We start from the raw sequence: 11,142 nt of genomic DNA, 5'->3' as shown, positions 1-11,142 counted from the left end.
TGATTTTTAATACTTAATGAAAATAATAAATAAAAAATATGGTCCAACTTTAAAAAAATTCAATTTGTTTCAAGTAATTGCAAATTTCATAAGTTATATAACAAAAAATGGAGGATGGAGGAGGATCTTTGGTGATGTGATGTGATTTTTTTTGTTAAGCTTATTTGAAAACGTAACTTTTTTTATTTAATATTTTTTTCATATAGCTAGTCGTTTCCGAGTTATCAGTGATTGAAAAATGTTCAATTTTATTGACTTCAAAAGTTCAAAAGCTAATAACTTGAAAAAAAATATAATATTTAGTCAAAACAAAAAATACGTGTCAATTATTATTAGCTAAAGAATGTAAGAAAACATTTTGGAAGGAATTGAAATTTTGGTTGTAAATCTGACGTGCAATGACTTATGTATTTCAATGATTTAATCAACTAAAGGTAACTGCCCGGAATTTAATCAATTCAAGAAAATTATCCACAAATCGAATGAAAATCACTTAACACTGATTACTACTATCATCTAATTTACGTAAAATTTTACTAAATGCTTCATTGCTGACACCAACAACATAACTAGAAACTATAAATGTGAACAAGCTCAATAATTTCAGCATCTCTTAATTTCGACACATGAAAGGGAATACATCGCACTTACTTCCCCTCGATTTCAATTTATTGATCCCTTTTTGCTTTTTTTCTCCATGATGTCTTATCATCTTATTCCATAAAGACCAAAAATAAAACGAAAGACTGTCATATACTGAAAACATGAAATCGATACAATAATCCCACCTTATTGACTTATAGACTCAACTAGTTACAACGTTTTAGTCGCTCTCCGTGATAACCTATTGATGTCTGATCAATCTATCGACACGTCGTTTTCAAACTTACATAGGCATTAATTAGAAACCATCGAAAGCGACTGAAATGCTGCTGGTGGTTGCAACATTATGTGGTTTAGCATCAATTGATCAATTGACATCCGAAGGAAAGTAAGTGTAAAATCACGTCAGGTAGTCCTACCGCTACTGTGTACGTTTCTGTATATCAACAAAATTAGTAATATACGATTCGTGGGTTGATGAACACCTCCGGAAAACCGCCGGTTTACCACTTTTTGGCTTGTTTACTTTTTCACGTTTTTCTTGCTTATTGTTCGATTTTCCAGACTAACAGTGTTTTAATACGGACCGCATTCCCCACATAAAATGAAATTGAGTGTCAGTAGAAATACTATTGCATTAAAATGATACGAAAATAAAAAAAAAAATCATCTCGGCTACAACTATGTCATCAGCTAATTGAATTATTTTTGTTTAGCGCGCTTGAGTGAGATGCTTGACGCTATATTAAGCGTAGAGTGCTCTAATCTATTACAGAAATCCAATTTCCGTATGATTTAACTTTCTTTATTCAAGCCAATATCTAGCATAAAATGAGTTTTGTTAGATGCAATCACTAGCGATAAATGTTAATTTTGGGACAGTTTTTGTACTCAGTTTTCTATGAAACTTCTAAATTTTTATTATATAATTCGTTTATTTAAGTCGGCTCAATGCATTAGCTAAATGAAGCCTTGAGTTTTTAATATATTCCACGATGTAAACAATGAAAATGATAAAACGTTAATGGTTGTCCAACAGATCTCGTGCGATTGACCTGTTTACTGGCTGAGAAATATTTTTCATAACCAAACGCGTCTTGGTGGTCGTTCATTTCTATCTCGTACACTTCCGTATTATTATCGTGGTAACTGCCATGTCCATGTTCGCAAATATCTGATTTCATCTTTGTTTTGTCCCCTTACGGGCCACCAGTGTCGACTTCCTCAATGATGATGCTGCCTGTTAATTTTGATATACTAGGCGCAGTTTTTGCCGTCAATATTATATGAACAGCAGCCAGAAATTTGGCAATTGTTTGTTTTTCAGGTAATAGTATTGGAGACTATGGATGTGCAAAGATGTAACGTGTATAATGATACTATCGCATTGCGTTTTGTACGTGCAGGGTCAGCTAGGACGAAATCCTAGCTGACCCTGCCCGTCTTATTCCTAGATGTGTCCTTTATAATAAATTCCATTTTTTTCCAAATGTGACAGGAATCTTTTAATGGCCACGGTTCAAGTAAGCTAAGTTTGTTTATTGGGGCTTTAACCTCCTGGTCGTTCGCCCGCGGTTCAAGTAAGTGGTATCAGATCTTGTAGCCGAACATTGATTTTCTCATCATCCATATAGATGAGAATCAACCACGTGTTACATGTTGTAATGCACACTGACTGGTTTCGCATGGGCTAATTTGTTAAATAACATAAGTACTGAATGCCTGACAAGGTAGAACACGTTAAAGTCGAAGTTCGTAAGCATAAGCTCTATTTTCACCTTCAGCAAATAGTTCCCAGCATGAATATTCGGTATTATGCAAAAATTCCGGAAGTAAATAGCCTCCAGGTTTGGCTGGAGCACCACTTCTTGCTTCTGCGATTCAATCATCCGACGGATCATCCCAGCAAGAATAAAAGTAACAGTTTCTTTTGTTCTTCCGACGAGTCACACAATATGAAAGGAAGTGTGTTATCAGACTCGGCATACTGAGTAGATATCGTGACCGATGTCTTCGGTGGTTCGAAATAGCAATCTTCCTGACCATTTTCCCATTAATTTGTTGAAACCAAACAAGATACAATTTTTTACGAGTTACCGAAAAACATGTTGCTTCTTAAATTTATTTATGAAAAATTTCGGGGGGGGGGGGCTTTAGCCCCTTAGCCCCCCCTCTGGCTACGTGCCTGGTTGTTTCTTTTTATTTCGAAATATTTATCTGATGTAAGTAGCGTGAGAAGGCAGACCTTGCTTTGCAGCTGACTAATTGTTCCATTCTGCATGTTATTTTTGTTAAACTAAAGCCCTTAGTTAGTTTAGTACTTTTCGTTTCATAGCACGCGTGTTTGTGGATTCCACAAATAGTCCTTTTCAGGATTCCACCAATGGACTCCAAATATAGAACATTTCAGAGTTAATGTTAATTGAATCACCGAATATATAATGATACATATGTTAAACTTTCTTCGTTTACGAATAGTTTGAGTTATTTTTCTATCGTGCTTGCAAACATTTAATTTGATAGCAGGTATTTAAAGATAGATGTAAGATTTTGTTTGTGAGCATCATTAATTTATGTTCCCATTTCGGGATTTGAATAAAACTTTTTTAAAACTTGAATTTGTCACACTACAGGGGATCGATTTTAATTTAAAAATTCAACAATTATCTCTAGTGAAGAATAGCATGCCTGTGTGTAGTTCTGAAACAGTCGATGGCATTAAGGGGTATTAATTTGGCCACGGATAATATTGCTTACTCATAAAAGTGGCTGCATTTTTAATGTCATCGTGGTCGTGTCTTGTACACAACCCTTAATTTTTTTCATTGCTTCGTGGTGCTTCATTACACCGTTTTAATATTCAATATGAGATTTGCGCATATTGTTGTAAGAAAGGTTCTTACGTAGGATTTTAGTTGGTTTGCCTTCGTTATGATGGGAGTATCTGGGGTATGAATGAGTATTAGTTCTTCGTGCAGTTTTACATGGACTATTTTACCCTGCTCTTTGATTGTTTCAATAATTTTTTCCCTCCGTAGTAGTTCAACGACCTCTTTGGTACGCTAGTATCAATAAGTCCGTTTCGATGTGATTTGTGTGTTTACTAACGCTTTCAACATTCTCCCGGTCCTCATTATTTGTTCATTTTTTTTGGAAAGGATCGACCCTTCTCATCACTGTATTAATAGTTTAAATTGATTTGTTTTTATTTACCCAACCGTTCTCTTTTTCTTTCGTTTTTCACTTTCTATGAGAAACGAACGTTTGAGAAAAAATGAAATGAGTTTCAATTGCAATCGCACCACCCTAGTGCGTTCAGTTTCTTGTACCCACCGAGTGCGTCACAATTGTTGATATATGTTCTCTCGCTGTTTAATTACTTCGTCATTACCCACAGTCTCGGTCCCTTTGTCGGTTCCAGCTGTTTCAGCACATGGCTGTTTTGGCAAAAAGTGCTTATTCTATGCTTCTTCGATGTACGGTTTCCTTTAGCGCTCGTTCGTCGTGGTATGGTTGTTACTATATGTTGTCATAAATTGTTGAATATATTCACTGAGCGGGTGGATTAATGGTGTTTCTAATTTAATACGTTTTTTTTCTTTTCGACCAATATTGTGGCTTAATTATTTGAAGCCAAATTCAAATCATGCTTAAATTAGATGGTTAAAAGGACCACTATTCCACTAAAACGCTGTACTATGGTGGCGCAATCGTGCAGTAAAATCATTATACTGTTATATACAGTAAAAGTAAAATATGAACCTCACCCTAAGTTCAATTCATGATATCGCAGAAAAACATTATGTGCAGTATTGTTAGCACAATTCTTGTATCTGTAAAAAGAAAATTTTCTTATTTTACTCACCTGAGTTTCATAGTTGGTTCGTTTGTTGGTAAGTTGAACTTAAATTCTTCTTTATGTCCGGCACCCACAGATTCTATCTTTTATGTCTAAACTCACTAGTATTTTTCCTTGATGTCTTCCGAATGCTCCGTTCTTATGCACTTGGCTCTTATTATGCCGTAAAACGCGCGACCCTTTGGTATATGTTTATTCAACGAACTCTAATTTTTTTCCGGCCAGTTTTGGCGTTTCCGCCTACTATCGCGACTAGTTAATTCACTTAAGCGGGTATGCTCCTGGATTGAGCATATAACATCTATAGAGAGAAAAGTTGCATCGTTATGTGGGGCTATGCGTAAAGTATGCTCTTTTGTTCCCCAGCATGTACTTCTAAAATTTTATTATGCGCACATCCACTCATTGCTGAACTACCTTGTATCTGTGTGAGGCCGTGCCAGTATTTCGAATCTGAAAAAGCTACAAACGCTTCAAAACAGATGTCTTAAAATTATTTATAAAAAACCATTTATATACCCTACTATTTTGTTATACAATAATAATGCCCATAACATTTTACCTTTGCTTGGGTTGACTAACTACCAAACAATAATGTACATCCACAATGCTTTGCATAATACTATTGCTCATAATAATCTAGAATTTACGACAGGAATTCGAGCTCACAGCACCAGACAAGCCAATCATTTATTATACTCCAGAGTATCCACGAACCTTGGTCAAAGACGCATTTCTTTCATCGGACCTAAGCTATTCAACCAGCTTCCTACGGATTTAAAGCAAATAACTCGTTTCCAAGCAAAATTGAAACTAATTTTAAAAAATAAAATAGGAGAATTTTTAATATAAACTTCGTTCATCACCAATCGAGCTTATTCCTTTAGCTATAATTGGTTAACATTTTTTAAATAAAAACAATTGATAAATGCATTTTTTATAGAAATAAGTAATAAATAAATTTAAATTATTATGAGCTTCCTGCAAAGCTACGATGGGACCCTTAAAATGATTCTTTTCCGCTGGGTACTCGCCGTAGCTTCTTGTCAAATTTTGTGTTTTGTCGGTCTCGTATTGTTTTTTTTTGTTCTCAGCGTTTCCGCGATTCGTAACTTTGTTTTGTTGTGCTGACCTTTTTTTTGTACGCTGAGAACTGATGTGTCCACTACCAGGGGGCTCCGTTTGTGAGCTTTTTGGTGTGGGGGTAAGAGGCGGGCTATTTACAAAAAAAAAAAAAAAATGCAGTCTGAGATCCGCCACTGACAGTCTCTCAAACAGTTAAAAATTCCTTTTCGTTTTTTTCAATTTAAACCAACCAAGTAACCGTTGTTCTATTGCCGCGTAGACACTCCTTGGAACGTTCGACTCGTTCGAACTGAATTATCACTCGAATTTGAGGTGGGGTGCGTCAAACTAGTCATTTGTTTCCAACTCGCACCTTATAACAACTTTTCTTGGTTTACTCAACGAGCTAAAACGCTGCTACGTGTAAATGATGCTGATCGGTAGCGTAACACGACAATCTACACCAGCGTCACTAATAATGAAATCTTGGAGATAGGGAAAATGATTCACTAAACTAACTGTAACTGAGTTCACGGTAAATTTAGACTGAACTGTTTCCTTGTTTCTCATCACGATTGAGGTTTTCATAATCACTACTTAGGCACGGCTTTTTCCAGCAGTCAGTCACACAAGCTGAGTTAATGATAAGTCACTGTTTCGTATCTCACACCACTACTATATATCCCGGGCTGCTGGTTGTAGGCAGGGCTGTAGAGAGAAATTACGGACCCGGGGGATCTAGCATAAGGGCCCCCTCCATCATTGTAGATTTTTCGAACACAGAAACTGTTAAGCTTGAAATCTGAAAAATAAATATCAACTATTATGTATTTCATAGAGAACTATAGGAGAATAGTGCTGTTAATTTCAATGACATTTATCATTTCAAAAGGTGGTACGGTCAGTTCTTTTTGTTTATTTTCCATCGGTCTCTGTTCGCACTCTGTGCCTATCACTGACATCAGAGAGGTGACTCCAAAACCAGATATCGGTTCATCTACACCGGGACCACCGACTCTACTTCCCTTGTGAATAAAGATGTGACACAGAGTTTTCACCTCAGAACATCCTAACGACCTCGGTTGGGATTGAAGCCAGACCCACTGGACTGAGCAACAGTCACGCTTACCACTTAACCACCGGCGTCGTATATAATCAAAGTTTTGTCAAACAACAATGATTAAGTTCAAATAGCATAAAATACAGAAAAATATTCAGCTATGCTTTCGGTTATGCGTCATTTAATTACTGCCATCAAATTCTGTATAACCACCTCGTTCCATTTGTTCGCCACATACAGTTTACTTTGACAGTTTTAAGTCTTCTTCAGGTTCCGCTTAACGATGGACCAATATTCCTCGATAGGGCCGAGTTCTGGTGTGTAGGGAGTGTTCTTGTCCTTGGGCGCCACCAGATCCTTGTAGGCGTTATACCACTACATGTCCTTTTTCCGTAATGGCAGTATTCAAAATTCGGACAAAATAGCGTGAATAATCGTATTGCTTCACGAAAGACGTTACTTTCATGCACTTTTTCACATAAATTTCCTTGTTGACGGGCTCGGTCGCAATGAAAATGTCACATCAAACCACAGGTACAGAAAGCCTGCCGAATCAGATATTTCTGTGTGATCTTCGACAGCTTTATATGCTTGAAAATATCGACCACTCTTCCTCCCGGTTGCCTTCACGCTGGTGGTAGTTGATTTGGTAACTTTTAACGGTTTCACTAACTTGGCGTGCAAGTACTTCGAATTCAGGCAATACGCGAGAAAAATTCCCCTGTGTTTCTTCTCTTGCTTGGACGACACTGTCCAAGAGCAAATGTCAAATTAAAAAAGCCTACAAGAAGGCAAATCAGGGTTTTTTCGAATTTGTTGAATTTCATGCAAAGAAATCCGTCAAGTTTAAGCCGACCAAATTTTTATCGTAAATCTTTTTAAATATCTCTACGAAATTTGGAGTGGCTTTGAAAGTAACCGATTTATCAATATTTTCATATTTAATCCAGAAGTCGGTATTGCGTGGATTCTTTTGAATCTTTGTCTGGTCCACCTAGAATTCATTAAAAATGAACGCATTCGGCTAAGTCGGTGCGCTACAACATTGCCAGTCTCTGAGAATACAACTTATCATTTGTACGGTAGTGTTGCTGATTTTTTTTTTTTTTTTTGGTTTCAGAGAAAACTGATTCAGGTGATTATCGCGAGTTCTTTATTTATATATTTGGTGCAATATTATTGAAGAACTCATAATTAAAACTTTGCAGAAATTGCAAAAATAGTAGCAAAATGAAAATGTTATAAATTTTAATAAAAACAAAAAGAACATTCAATGGAAATAGAATTTTAGAAGAGAAAAATAACAAAAGGAGCAAACGAGGAAAAGCTAATAAACAGATACAATGAAACAAAAGACAAAAGCTACAAAATAACATTAATATAATGGAAAAAGTTTAAAAATATGAAAATAGTCAAAACTTGCCAAAATCAAATAAAGAAAAAGATCCAAAACAGAGAAACAGCAGAAAAGGACATAATTAAGGCAATGAAAAATTTAAAAAATCTTGCATGTGTGAAAAGATTTTGAATAAATAGCAAAACAAAACCGAATGCATAACTAAAACCATCAAATTAAACGAAGGAAATGAGAAAGAAAATTGGAAAAGCATTGCAGAAATAGAAAAAATATTGCAAAATGGGTAAAATAGTGAAAACGGGTAAATAACGAAATTAAAACCAAAACATCATGAACATTGAAAACATTAAAAAATAAAAAGGAAGAAAAATTAATACAGCAAAAATATAAAAAAGACTACAATAACAAATATAGAAATGAACGAAATGGATCCACTGAGATAGTCGTAAAAATAACAATTATACAAAATTTTTGAAATATAAATATTAGTACCACATTTAAAAATTGAAAGCATGAGAACAGGAAAATAAGAAAATGTTAAAAATGTTTCAAAACAGAATAAATGATGAAATACAAGAATGGAATGAAAAAAAAAAAAATAACTATGAAAAATAAAAAAATGCTCAAAAAAGTATTAAAAATTAAAAAAAATGGAAATAGATTGAAAAAAAAAATAGAAAACAGGAACAAGTGGAAATAGCCCAAAAACAGACAATAGTGATATTATAGAAAACATGTAAAATCCAAATTGTTTGAATGGGTAGAAATGAAAATCCTAGATGATATTGAAAAAAACAGAAAATGAAGAAAAACAAGAGAAAATTTAAAAAATAAATAAATCTTCAAAAAATAAATGCGGAAATTTTTTTTAATGAAATGGAAAACCGAAAACATGCACAAAACACAAAAAGATCAAGATAAAGTAATAAGAAAAATGTCAAAAAAAATGTACAAGATAAAAAACATGGAATTCTAAATTGTTTAAATGTGTAAAAAAAGAAAATGCTAAGTGTAATGGAACATACCAATAAACAAAGATGGGTGAATATTGAAAAATCCATACAAAAGAAAAGCATAAATTTCAAAACTGATAAATGGAGAACAGAAAATTTCACAACACATAACACAATTGAAAGGGAAAAATAGAAAAAAAAAAAAAAAGCAAATGAGAGAAACCTATAATGAAAAATATGGAAAAAAGCAAGATACAAAAATACTACAATAATTTTATTGGAAGATATGAAAAAATACAAACAAACAATAGAAAATAAAAATTTAGTTAAACAAAGAAACGAATAAAACGATAGATAAAAAGCAAAAATGGAAAAAAATATGAAAAGATGAATCGAATTGAAAAATTGAGACAAATGCAAAAAATGGGACCAATTTTAAGAAAGACACAAAAATGGTAAAAATAGAAAAAGAAAAATATGGGGCAAAATATATATAAGTGGAAGTAAAATAAGATTGAATGAAGAAAATAGAAAGAATAAAAAACTTGGAAAATGGAAAAAGAAACAAAAAAGCAAATATAAAACAAAAGAAAAAATGCTAAAATTCATTTAAATTGAGAAAGCTTGTTAAAAATGGCAAAAACTGTCGGGTTGTCGTATTTAAACAAAAACACGAAAAATTACTGTGGATCGATTTCTTCGTAGATTTTCTTGTTCTTTTTTTATTTGTGGAGTTATTCAGAATTAGCTTCACAAATCGTATTTGACCAGTCGAGCTTTCTAAAAGAAGGTTGCTGAGTTTTTTCTTATTTCTAATAAATTATTTTGTGATTCATTTAGCAGCCACGTCAGATTGAAATAAGTAGAAATAGAAGTCACATGTCGTCTTGAAAAAATAAAAATCGCTATTGTACTAAAAATAAAAATCGCTATTGTACAATCGCTATTGTACTAATCATTTAAAAAACCACTGTTTTCTTGAAACCCATACACAGATTGAAAGTTTCGAATTAATTAGTAAAATACGAATCAAAATCAATTTCGAGAGCCTAGAACTTTCAACTTTAACTAACTTAATTTTTTAAGTAGTTGGTCAAAATTATGAGATAATTGTTGTAAAGTATGAAATAGAAAGTAAATTTCAGTCTTTTAAAACACAATTCACAAAAAAGATCTTGTTTTTTGCCCACTGCGCGTTAAAATCGTTTTTGAGTACCAAGTTTCAAAATTTTCCTTTGATTAGTTTAATGCAGTATAAATTTTATAATGTAATAATGTATGATTCGCTTTATAATAGAAATCGAAGGAAATTGAATCATACCAACAATGAAACTCTAATTGAATTTTCAAATAAAATGTTATTGAAATTTTTTTTCACCACCAAATGCAAGTATTCACTTCAAAACCCGCGCGGAAAAGCGAACGGAAACACAAGGCGTCAGTTTTACGCTAATATAAAAAATATATTTTTCCTACTTTAATACACGTCTTATTGATCTAAGGACTTGGCAGCCAGAGGTACGCACAGTACATGGGACCAAGCCTCGATCGTTTCAATTGGGAGAAGCCAAAAAGTAAAAAGACCTCGACTCTAAATTTTTCTAAAGTTTATATAGTAGAATTTTTGCTTACATCAGCAAAAATTACACTTACTATCTCCTTCTTTATTACTCCTAAGTCCTCGGTACGTAATGTACCCCTCTTCTCAATTCTAACGTGACTCATGCCGTCACCTACTATTTTCTGAAGCTCCACCGAGCATTAATAACTCCTAGTTGTCGTGGTGTTAATGAGTCTTCGGCTCTTAATCGTGGCCAGGAACCGCCTTCAATTTCTCCTCAATTACACATTCATGTTGTATTTACGTTACAACACTTGTCCAATTTATCTGTGTGAATATGGAGCACACCCGAATGTATATACATTCCTATTAAAAATAATGCTAATATGTTCTACCTACTACTATCTGACATGCCATCCTATTCTATTACCCGAAACTTCTACTAACATAATTATATTTGTCCATAATTAGCAGCACGCCCAATTATTTGCCTTCGTTTTTACATATTGGCTCGGCTGAGTTCTATATGATCGAGGCTGAGTTCTAGGTGACCATAAGTATAAACAAAAACAATCTGTAGCCGGTATGCATGAGTCACCGATCGTTACTCGCGGTGGCTAGTGAAAAGTAAACATTGTTACCTAAAGTGGGTCGCAGAAGCATATTGGTTGTTTACGCGGAATT

Source organism: Topomyia yanbarensis, chromosome 3 (assembly GCF_030247195.1).
Source record: "Topomyia yanbarensis strain Yona2022 chromosome 3, ASM3024719v1, whole genome shotgun sequence".
NCBI lineage: Eukaryota > Metazoa > Arthropoda > Insecta > Diptera > Culicidae > Topomyia > Topomyia yanbarensis.
Note: the sequence above shows the minus strand (reverse complement) of the source record.